The following is a 12,297-nucleotide window of genomic DNA, read 5'->3' as shown; positions in this document are numbered from 1 at the left end:
TTTCCCACATTTACAACACTTCCGGGATCCTGGACATCGGCCGCACATCGGCTGTGTATTTCATCTCCTCCTCTCTATTCTTCATGTAATCATGTCTGTATGATAAACAGCAACATGTATCAGATGTAGATTAACATAACATGCTCTGAATCTCTGTGGAAAAGTAAACAGAGATTGTAGCGGGGCCGGAAGCAGGCGACCGGCTATCAGAGAGACCGCACTGCCCTCTAGTGTTTCGGCGGAGAATTGCTGCGCGACACAGACACACCGACGCACAAGTATGTGGGGCTCATGTCCGCGTCAGCCCCTGCTGCGTAGGGGAGACGCAGAAGTATAAATCAGCCTTTACAATTCTACAAGTCAAAGTATTTAGTAAGTTTCCAATTGTAATTAAAGTAGATAAATAAACCATTTTTCATATTAATTCATGCTTAATTTGCCTTTATCTTAACATAAACCTAGCCTGAGAAAGAACAATTTGTGTATAATACATCTGATATTGTTTATTATAACATTAAACAATATCAGATTTGACATAATTTCCAGTAATTAAATTGTGAAAAGACGTTTTTGAGTTTTCAGCGACTAAAACTATACTAAAACTATCACATATAGAAATGATTAATATGCAACTAAAACTAATAAGCATTATCATCCAAAAGACTAAGACTAAGACTAAAACTAAGATAGCTGCCAAAAACAACACTGGTATCACCATTAATCTTGTCCATATAGAGTGACCTAGTCTTGTTAGTTACTTGTTAGTTACTCCGATCCTCTTCAGTCAGTAAGGGTGGAGGGGCTCCTTTCAGATCCCCTACCCCCTTACTATTGGTGTCCCATAAGGAAATATTTTGGGTCCTAAGCTTTTCAATATTCATGTCAATGACATTGCCCTTGCAGCAAGTGATTCACATGTCCATCTATATGCTGAAGATACCCATTATTTACACATCTAGTTCCCCCCTGACTACAGCACTGTCCTCATTACAGGCCATTTTCCATATTGTCCAACATACTTTCATGAGGCTCCATTTAAACTCCAAGAAAACTAAATGCATGGTTTTTAACAGAAACCTACCATTGGCCAACAGTCCCCTCAAAATCTCCTCCCTGGATGGTTCAGAGATTGAGTTTGTTGACAGCTACAAATATCTGGCTTGACAGCAAACTTTCTTTTGAAACACACATAAATACACTGCTCACTAAGGTCAAATCCTGTATTGGTTTTCTCTATGTTAACAAATCCTCCTTCACACACTCTGCTAAACAGCATCTGGTTAAGATGACAGTATGACAGGTCTTCATCTAGATAGATAGATAGATAGATAGATAGATAGATAGATAGATAGATAGATAGATAGATAGATAGATAGATAGATAGATAGATAGATAGATAGATAGATAGATCATAAATTCATCCCCAACAGGGGAAATTCGGTAACATTCTCTAACACTCTCCTTCACAGACTGGATGTCATTTACCACGTTGTTATCTGTTTTATCACTGGAGCCCCATTCACCCCTCCCCACTATCACCTGTACTCTCAGCTGAACTGGCCTCGCTCCACTCTTGCAGACACTGGTTTCTATTCATTTACAAATCCCTCACTGGTAAAACCCTGTTATATCTATAGTCACTAATCAAACTTCACAGCACAAACCATAGCCTACGCTCAGGTAGCTTTATCAACCTCCACACACCCAAAGCCCGGACCTCCTTTGGTCGCACCTCCTTCCAGTTTTCCGCTGCAAATGACTGGAATCACCTGCAACAATCCTTAAAGCTGACCTCTCTTATTCCACTCGCCACTTTCAAAAACGTAGCACATCCCATAACTCAACATCACTGCCCTTGAAGTTTTTCACGCCCATCATATTTTTGTTTTGTATTTTTCTGTCTCTAGGTTTCTCTGTACAACCTCTCTTTTCTTTTTGTTTTTTATTTATTGTCATGCCACCTGTGTTGCCTCTTCGCCCAGGTCATTATTGTAAATGAGAATTGGTTCTCAGTTGACTTACCTGGTAAAATAAAGGTAAAATAAAAATAAAAATATTAGGAAGCATATTTATTAACATAAGTATGGTATTTAATCCTGTATAACAAGTGAGGTATATTAGTTACCTAAATATTTGAGTGTTTATTAGCATTAAACCTTGATTAAACAGGCAGGCAAAGTAAGAACACCACATTCCAAATTGAAAGCACTTGAACACACCAAAAGTCAGGAGATTGACTCCTCTACTCAGAAACTGGGACCATTTGCAGCATGAGGTCTTCTTATAAGGGCCTAAAGGCTAAAGAGTTTAAATATGATAGTCTCACGTCTCTCAACTCAACTATGTTAAAAGTGTTGAAGCACTACCATTTTGTTCATTCTCTACTTATGTTACCTGCATCCTTTTATACCCAAAGTGTAAACAGGACAAATTGCTGTAAATTACAGCTTGTCGCTTCCAAAGAGAGACCAGCATAGTTTATAAGACTCATACTTGAAAGAACACTTGAGCACGAAATTAACATTTTTAAGGCTATTCATGTGTCTGCCTTTTGATATAGACAAGTTGTGGAATTTGCTTCGACAATAACAAACTTGATTTCAGACTTTTATTAGATTAGTCATTGTGCTTGATAAAAGAACCTTGAGGGAGTCTGTCTGCACAGGATGTATTGCCTGATTGAGTCTGAGTATATCTTCACAATTTTCCATCCTATTCAGTACTAAAATGAAACAACAGGGAAAAGCTATCAAATGTGCTGTTTTTCTTGTCAGAAGCACGTTAAAAGCTTCAACTACTAGATCAAACCACCTTGATGCGTCTGCTTTGTCCTCATGGGTTGTTTACAGCATCAAATCAGGACCAGCATGAAAAGTACCTTGAGAGTTTTACTTTGAAAGCTGACCTGAGCCTCTGCTGATGCTTCAAAAGTTCCACCTGCAAAGCAAAGACAGTGGATTAAAAGCATAAATAACATGCCTCAATTACTGCTGTTGGTGTGTTAATTCTTATTATATCCAAAGCCTTTAGAATTAATGCAAGTTTACACACACACAGGCAGTGAGTGTGCGCCTGGTCCAGGAGCTAGAAAATCCGACTGTGCAGATGCTTACGTCCATCAAACTTGAAAACTGTTTTTGAGGATCCTGGAAATGCTCGTGGGATCTGCTGGGACGAACAAAGCAACAGAAATGTAGAGAGAGTGTTTGTTATTGCTAATTATTTGTATGTCTTGTCATGCCTTTGTTTTGTGACAATTAAGTATTGTTCATTAGCTTCATATTGTTGTTTCTGCTGAGTATTTAACCCGAGTGAAGCTCATCTAATTTGGATTTGATAATGGAACAAAGGGAGAAACGGAGACAGAGGGAGACCGAAGAAAAAAAAGAGACTGAGACAATTTCACCAAACTCTGGCAGACTTGAGTCTTTCACATCTTCCTCTGACTTTGAAAAGTCATGATTTGAATACTGAATATGAATATTCTCATTCTCTCTCCACTGTGTGCTTGTGTTTGCCACTGCACTACAAACCCCTGCGACGGACACTTTTCCAGCAGCCTGTATTTTTTTTGCTGCCGAGGCGATACGCTAACTGAGATAGAGGGTTTTGTTGCAGCTCATTGCATAATGTCAATAGACAATTAGGCATTCACTGGATACTCGCCGTAAGCTAATTAGCGCTACGTAATTAGCGAAGGAGGACTCTTAAGTGTTCCCAAATGAAGCACCAGATAGCCGCTTACGCTGTGCTGTGCTTTACTATAGTGTGCTTCCACATGACACTCCAACCACGGCCTTGTAGACTCTCAGACGAGGACTAGAGGTGCTTGACGAGGCTCAACGTGGTATGAAGTCAGGATAAGTGGTGTTCAGTATCGTCAAGACTACAGAGCTGGTTGTTTTTTCTGTCAAAAATGGTTGGTGCAGTTTCTGTATGGCCAGTACTCAAATTCGAGTGTTGTAGGTGAAAGGACCTTATTTGTAACTCTTTCACTAGACATTCCCTTTGGTGAGGAGTGTTTTTAGGTGTTTAGAGTTCTCTTTGAGTACAATTCTCCTCCAAGAATGACAGTTTTCAGATAAATGTCTCAGTAAGAGCTGACTAAACAACTCCCTGAGATGCCAAAGACAACTTTTTTCTTAGTTGCTCATTCCAGTCATGCTCGTCCCCTTGACCTCACCTCATCTTGGCTCCCACTCTCCCTCCGCTGTCTCCCTAGGGATCGTTTCAAAAAACGCCTCATCTATTTTGCTCTGATGGAATTCCAGCTGTGATGCAAGACTTTCCAAGACTGGCATGTCTCCTCGCATCGCCAATGCCTCCCCTCTCTCCCTCCTTTACATCTCTCTCTTTATTTGATAGGCTTGGATCAACAATTCAGTCACATCTCCCCCTTGCTTTCTGTCTCCCGTCTATTGGTTTATTCACCATTCTTTGTCTTGTTTCTCTCACGGCTCAGTCAGAGGCGACCAAATATAAAATTTCCTTCAGGCAGACACGTGGCCATCAAACATATCTTTCATGGCATTTGTGAATGAAAGGAGAATGTATGTGCAATGACTTTTCTATTGTCACCTGCGGGGTGACCATTACTTGGACTGCTTAACACGCACACCGGAGATTGGTTTTGGGTATTTCCACAAGTAGTTTCAGAAAAGCTTTATTAAAATAAAGGAGATTCAGCCAGTCCATTATAATACCATTTCCATACTAAGAGTCATACATGCAATGAAAGAAAGAACTAAAAGAAATCAAGGGAAGCATCTATCAGTTTGTTCCTTAAACTTAACCTCTCACTGTCAAAAATGAAAAATAAAAGGTGCTGTGAGCACAAGATAGAGTAGATGTTTTTTCGCCACTCTTTTCTATGGAAAGATTGCATTTCATGACATATTACAAACCAAGATCTATCACTTACTTTCCTCAAGTGGAAACCCACTCACAGTATGAAATGAAAACCTTCAACTTTAAAAAAGGCTTTTAAAGAAATACATTTAAATGTAAGATGCTCAGGTGAAACAAGGTGGTTTCTGAGGCAACAGGGCGTTGAGGTGGGCAACTGCAACCCCATTGCTTTTGCAACTTTTTGAGATATTAATTCCAAGAGGACCCAAAACTTCAGTAATTTCATCAAGTGCCCTATAACCACATGTTGTATGTTAATGTTCAAGATTGACAACTACCTCTAATGTGAAAGACTTACTCTTACGCCATATTTCAGAACCAAATATTTGAAGGAATATGAGGTTCAGACGACTGAATAGATCAGCTATTCACTAGCTGTTTCCAACAGTTAATGTTGTTTTAAGCATGACCACATTTTGACTCCATTGGTTTGTGAATTATTGTTTTGATGCCTCAAGTTTGGCTGATGTCCATTGATTTATTGCTTGGACCTGAGTTGCCTAAGAGTTCAAATCCAGTGAATAGAATAAGCTAGGGTAACACCTCACATACAGCAGCATCCACTTCTCCCGATTAACAACACCCCAAATTATGATCAACTTTTAGCCATGGTGGAACTTAAATCATAAGATGTAGTATTAACATATATAGTTATATAAGACCTACACACATTTGTCATGAATAGGGCAATGGAAGAAATTGTAGTCCACTGGGATTGACTCACTTTGGAAACAGTCTTCTGTGCCCAGTCGCAGGAATTTGAGTTTTGGTCCCTCTCTGTTGGTTTCATTTCTCAGCCCTTGTAGTTGTCAAAACTTTGAAAGTTTATTCACTTTTTTCAGTAAGATGAGTAGCTTTTTATTCAACATGTTTGCTGTGGCGGCTTTTCCTTTCAAGTTCCCCATGCAATCTTTGTGACCAGCTACAAAACCAAAATGCTGAGCCCTGACAGTGTTTGTTAAGCCCGACCCTGGATCTGAAGATTTGGTCTTTGCTTTTTTTACTCCCCCCCCCAAAAAAAATCTGGGGAACAAAATGCTTTAAGTGATTCTCTTGTAGAACAGCTTCACTTTGAATAAGAAGGCTTGTAACCTTCAGAAGTGCAAAATATAAAAAATAGTTTTTACAGTGAAATGAAATCCAAACAGGTTAATAAAAAACCCTGAAGCAAAGCTGGCCGATACTATTTTACCTTGAAGGACACATTATTGAGTTCTTCACTGTCAAAGTCTGTTGACATTTACTTTTCCATTCACCCATCTGTAAACAGTTGTCTCCCATACCTTGATCTTTTCACTGTTTACTTTGTCTTCTTCAATTTCTTCGATTTCCCTTACATTCAGCTCTCTGTCTTTCTTATTTCTGACCATTTTCTTCCGTTTCCTTTTCTGCCACAGTAAATGGGCTGGAGTTGAGTTTACTGGATTTCCTTCGCCTGACTGATAAATTGTCGCAAGAGTCTGTGACCAGATCTACATCCCTATTTGGCCAATTGGAATCAGGTATTAAACTCAGCTTTGTTATAAGTATGAAATAACAACATTTGAGCTTGTATGTTCAGCAGTTGGACTCCATCCACATTCTCCATAATTACATGGTGGTTATTTTCATCTGCCGTCATTCTCAGGATGCGAAGCAGAAATGCTGCGATGCTACTGCTGTGCTGTGAAGTATGAGTCATAGAAAAATCAATGCTGTTAAACTAGTAATTTCATTTCACTGCTTTTAAAATTACACAGTGAATGTGAGGATGGGATCTGGCCATATTTTGAGTGAAACTTACTAATAAGATTTCTCGTCAGCTTCCGCCAGTGAACAGCAAACAGTAGCATACAGTCTGGTTAGTAACATTAGCGTTAGGTAATGGATGCTTTTATCATTCGTATTAAATCTTTAAAACTATACCAGGTAATAAAAACAGCAACTAGGTTACTCAAAGCACAGACAACTTAATTTGAAATGTTCATCTGGGATGAAACAAATGTTATGTAGCTCAACACGCTTTCTCAGGTTGGACAGTGAATGTTTGTATGTTTGGGCAGAGTGGGAAACAGGGAGAACATTTCAAATGATACGTATCATTCTTCATTTCAAAACTCTAACACGGGCTGAAGATATGGCCATGGGTGCTCAGGTGGAGAATTATAGCCTTCATTACCACCTCTAAATGAACTGCCTGATCTGAGTGAAATTTGCTCTGTGTTTGCTCCACGTTCAACCGTGGAGACGCACGATATACAGGTACGACTAAACCACTGAGACAGACAGAACTACACAAACACATTTTACTGTCTTAGGGATCCGATTTCAGAAAAGAGAAGGAAATTCATGAGCTGACTTCAAAGATAAAGTAGTGAGTAACTAGAGCATTAATAGAAATGTAGTGGAGTCATAAGTACAATAATTGTCTTCTGAATGTAGTGGAGTAAAAGTAATAAGTATCCCCCAAAAAATAATACTCAAGTAAAGCATAGATACTCACGTTCCACCACTGTTCGTGTCATTATACCATATGTCCGTTCCTTACTAACAGAATGTTAGCTGGAATTGATTTCCCTGCTGTTAAATGCCAACCAGTCAAACCACAGTAGACCAAATGTACCAGGAACAAGGCAACCATAGGAACACGGTCTATTGTAATTTGACTGGTGAGTATTTGATAGCTGCAAAAGATCTATTTATGCACTAAAACTCACAGAGTTTTATTTCTTTATACACGTATTCTTGTTATCTTCTGTTTGGACATGATTGTGCCTTGAGGTTATAAAGATTTTCTCTTGGTTCAGATATTTTTTTTTGTCAATTGCTTGAATTCTCTGTCCTCTCCTAAAGGATTTCCTGTCTCACCCTTTCTGTTTAACACATCCACAAGTTTATGGGATCCCTTAATGATCTACACTGCTGGTAGCTTGTCCACAGTCTCCCCTCTGAGCAGCAAGGGTTTGCATCAGGACTGCAGCTACAAGCCTGAATCTGTCTGCTCCTGATAGAAGCCAAAGCCTCACTTGTTATCAGCAGACACTTCATAAGTGATTCCCAATTGGATGCTGAACAGGACCCAGGAATCAGATTGTGAGTGACTGTGACACTGCAGTAACCCTCCAGCAGTGTGTTTAAACCGCTCTCCCCCCTGCTGAATGACAGCAACCTGCCAATAAACTCATTTAGTGTTTGAAAGGAGGGCATTCTCTGGGAAAGCTGCCTGGACCCCAGATCCTTATTAGTCTCCTTCTGAAGTGTAGGTGAACCTCTACTCTAGCTTGATGGTCAATCTAAGACACTTCACGCTGGTATCGCTGTCAGACAATCTACTTCAATCCTGATTCACAGAAGCTGGTTTGGTTTCCAAGGACTTCTGTTCAATCAATGTTCCAACAAGTAAAATTTTCAAACTCAAGTCAGTGCGTATTTTAAGATTCATAAAAGAGCTGAAATAATCTGCCAAATACATAGCTGCTGTGGGTATTTTTGACTGCTTGTTGTGTATAAGTATAGACTGTGTTATTCAAACTGTGTGAGTAAGACACAGCACGGGTCCGATTGAACTTCACCTACTGTGATTTTCAACAACAGGAAATCAGTGTGCACCCATTAAAGTGGGGCTGAAAGTTGTTTCCTCTTCACTTAAGAAAAAACATTAACTGTAATGACAGCGTTTGTGAAATTTGCCCAATTCTTTTGAGAAATAACACAAATTTTAGACTGAATAAACAGCAATTACCATGCCAGCCGTTGACTGGAATTTAGGGACAGTTAAAGATAGGATACGTATTGTCAGCGTACATGAACCTTTTTCACAGATGCACTCCTGAAAATCTTCAGAAATGTTTAGGAGCTCTGCCCCGGAAAATTTCAAAAGTTATTTGTTCCCACATGTCCCTCACAGTGTGAAGTCTTCCCTGTTGGACGAATGGGGTTTTGGAGGGGGGGGATATCAATAGTACATGTGAACAATCAGGTGTTCAGACAACTGCTGTTCTCATGTTATAAATGATTCCTCTTTCTTTGACCTCAGATGTTTTTACTTCATTATGTTATGTGTTGCTCTTCAACATTGTGACCCCGGCCCACTCGCCCACAATAAGTTCTCCTGAAAAAACCCTCAGCATTCTAACATCTGCTCACTCTGATTTGTGTGGACATTTTAGAGCCATTGTGGAGAACATCTGGGCAAAGTTGTGTGAAATTTTCAGCTGTTTGCCCAACACAAACATTTTGTGACGTTTTCAGGAGTTTAGTGCACTTGTGAATACAGATTCAATGTGCTGAAGAGTTTTACACTCCCCCCTCTTTAGCAAGCGACAAATAGGAATGACTACATAACTTGATTGTAACAAATCGCTTTGTAAGTTCTTCTGAATCATGAAAGAAAGATTTTATCAGATACATAATTATGGTTTTCTTATTGTTCTTCATATCTAGTTTGTTGTGTATGAGTTCATATAACTTCATTTGAACTGTGTGATCCAGACAGTTTTTAATGTCACTGTCTATCTTTTCATCAACAGGAAATCAGTTTGAGGCCTTTGTGCAAGTTAATGCTGAATTTTGATTTGTCATCCACCCCAAAAAATCATCTTACTCTCAAAAATATATTAACTTTCAAGAGAGCCATTGTGCATTTTTATTCTAATTGTCTTGAAGGAAGATAACAGTATTTTTTAAATATTTGTGGAATCAGTATCTGCCATGCCAGCTGATGACTGATATTTTAGGCTTTCTGATGTTAGGACACATGTTTTGAACATACATTGTGTGCCTTTGATTTCAGATGTAATGCTATGGGCCTACATTACGTTTAAGTAAGGACATTGACGCCTCCTTTGACTCTATGATTTGCTCTGGTTTTGTGACTTCACCATGGATTCAAAAATGGGGGCAACTCACCTTTGCTTGTCTCTGCTTTTATTCCACTGACTTAGAACGCTTGCAGTAAAGCTAGCAAGATTGGCTAGTTAAGCCTGATTTATACTTCTGCGCTGAATCAATGGCGTACCCTACGCCAGAGGTCTGCGTAGCTCCCACACCTACGCAGAGGCCTACGCACGTAGCTGAAGCGCACCTTCTCCAAAATGTAACTACCCGTCGAATCAACGCGGACCGCAGGACCTATGATTGGTCACCTCGGCAGCATTTTATTTCCCACATTTACAACACTTCCGGGATCCCCACTCATCGGCTGTGTATTTCATCTCCTCCTCTCTATTCTTTCCTGTAATCATGTCTGCATGATGAACAGTAACCTGTATCAGCTCTAAATTAACATAACACGCTCTGAATCGCTATGGAAAAGTAAACACAGATCGTAGCGGGCCCGGAAACAGGCGACTGGACTATCAGAGAGACCACACTGCCCTCAAGTGTTTCGGCTGAGTATTGCTGCGCAACACGGACACGTAAACGCAGAAGTATGTAGAGCTCATGTCCGCATCAGCCTCTGATGCGTAGGGGCGATGCAGAAGTGTAAACCAGCCTTTAGCCTAGCTTGCTAACACTGGCCCATTTCCCATTAGTTGCCTATTTTGCAGTCATTGAGTTGCTTACCGTAAAGCAGTGTTTTCAGATAGACTGCTTTTAAGGTGAGATAAACACTCTCAAAACTCATCACAATGAACACAGACAAATTGAATTGGCAAAGAGTAACTGAGGCCACAAGTTATAGCTTTCAGAAAGGTTAGATAAACGGCACCTACTAAACTGTTCGAAGCTGTCTGTCTCATTGTAAATGCCCCAGAAGTGAGTCAAATAACCCAGCATCAAGGTCTCGGTGCATGTTGCGCACCTCGAAAAGCTGGTATTTATGGTGCAGTCAGAAACTATTTCAATCTGAGGCCAACACAACAAAGCACTGTTCTGCTGTAAGCAACACGAGTTAAGGTGTGCTGATAAGTGGGTAACAATATGTTCTATTGGGTTCAAATAAAAGCTGTCACCTCAATCCCAGTGTTTGTGTGGCACAACTTGTTTTTCAGACAACTTTCACAAGCAATCAAAGGTACATCCAGAGCGGAGGTTTAACAGTTACATAACACAAAAATTTGATTCTCATGTGGTTATATCATTCAATCAAAAGCTCCCAAAATATTGCTTTCATAACTGTCTGGGAGCTAATTAACTGAGTGCTGAAATACTTTTTATTCTGAAAATTGTTTCATTAATTTCAAAAAAATTCTCTACATCGAAGCAATAACTGTCAGGGGTCCTTAATTAATATGCTGCTCTTGACAAACCAAAAGGCCAGCTCAGAGTCAGCTGTAGTTATTAAAACCCACATACCAGACATCGTTAAATTTAAAGTGTTTCTACGTTCTCTGGTTTAACTCAAATGTTGAGTTATACATCTATAAATGTGTACCTGTAGTTTATGTAAAGGCATACTTTGAGGTCTGACCCCCTCTGTAGGAATAATGACGTCAACTGTATGAGGGCCTTATTAATCATGAAGTAGACCTTTAACCCTTTGTATGATACACTGAGCTGAAACTACTCAACAGAAGCAACCATTTTCAGCAAGGTGCAGAATGTTTACCCTGGCTCATTATGATTTGTTGTTTAATTAAAATAAGTTTGATATTCCTAAACCATACAGGAGCATTTCAGGAGTGCAAAAATAAAAATTACATGTTGTGAGTGCAACAATCATTTGTGAAGCATGCTGTTTTTGATTAGCATGTAAAAAGGTAGCCTCTTAAACCACTTCTAATTTTTTATGTAAAATTGCAAGTTTGTAAATTTAAAACCTTTTTTTGTGAAACTCTTTATAGGAAAACAACACATTTTCTTGTCTTTCAATTTTTCATAGAACTTTATTGTGATAACTGATATATTTTGAAAGTAGGGCTGTTGGTGTTAACTGATTGATTGATTAATAAAAAAAAATTCCATGTAATGTGGGCTTTTTTTCCCCTTATGGCAAACCATAGTTAAGATGTCAATCCACCTCTACCTGAGATATAGAAAATAACAACATCACAGCTCTTGAACGGTACATTGCACTTAAGACAACTCCCAGACGGCTCAGCTGACAAGTCAAAAGTAATATGCACTCTGCGTCAAATAGAATTAATATATCACCATAGTACTTTGAGTTTGAGCTACCACCTATGAGCCAAGCATACAGGAGCAGCTAATAAGAATGATGTCAGCAAGTAACTGCATCACAAGAGCTGGCAGAGCACTCTATTGGAGTGTCCGAATCGCTGCTGACTTAATAAGACAAAAACACTTGCTTAACAGGTGGCAACTGTCTGCAAGACAGTCAACATTGTGGAAGAGTCAGATCTGAGGGACGTCCGCAGGTTGGCATGTAGGGACCCAGTTAAATACCTTACCTTGGAATGATAGAATAGCCATACATCATATTGACATTGATTTTGTACATGCAATCCT

The 12,297-nt window shown here is 39.4% G+C and overlaps 2 long non-coding RNA genes across 5 annotated transcripts in view; one reads left to right on the top strand and one right to left on the bottom strand.

The window, feature by feature from the left end:
• Positions 1 to 12,297, top strand: part of LOC117823684 — a 170,877-nt gene that overhangs the window by 129,920 nt on the left and 28,660 nt on the right. Inside the window, exon 3 of the long non-coding RNA XR_004633466.1 lies at positions 6,306 to 6,410. This is a non-coding gene — a long non-coding RNA (uncharacterized LOC117823684). The remainder of the gene's footprint in view (positions 1 to 6,305; positions 6,411 to 12,297) is intronic.
• Positions 2,595 to 12,297, bottom strand: part of LOC117823682 — a 29,072-nt gene continuing 19,369 nt past the window's right edge. For 2 of the 4 annotated variants that reach the window (XR_004633462.1, XR_004633464.1), the window contains 2 exons: positions 3,052 to 3,165; positions 2,595 to 2,937 (listed from right to left, as the gene is read on the bottom strand). This is a non-coding gene — a long non-coding RNA (uncharacterized LOC117823682). Of the gene's footprint in view, positions 2,938 to 3,051; positions 3,169 to 12,297 lie in introns of all 4 variants that reach the window. The other 2 variants (XR_004633465.1, XR_004633463.1) reach the window with 2 other exon arrangements.

Source organism: Notolabrus celidotus, chromosome 13 (assembly GCF_009762535.1).
Source record: "Notolabrus celidotus isolate fNotCel1 chromosome 13, fNotCel1.pri, whole genome shotgun sequence".
Classification (NCBI taxonomy): Eukaryota; Metazoa; Chordata; class Actinopteri; order Labriformes; family Labridae; genus Notolabrus; species Notolabrus celidotus.
Note: the sequence above shows the minus strand (reverse complement) of the source record. Positions and strands in the feature narration are given on the sequence as shown.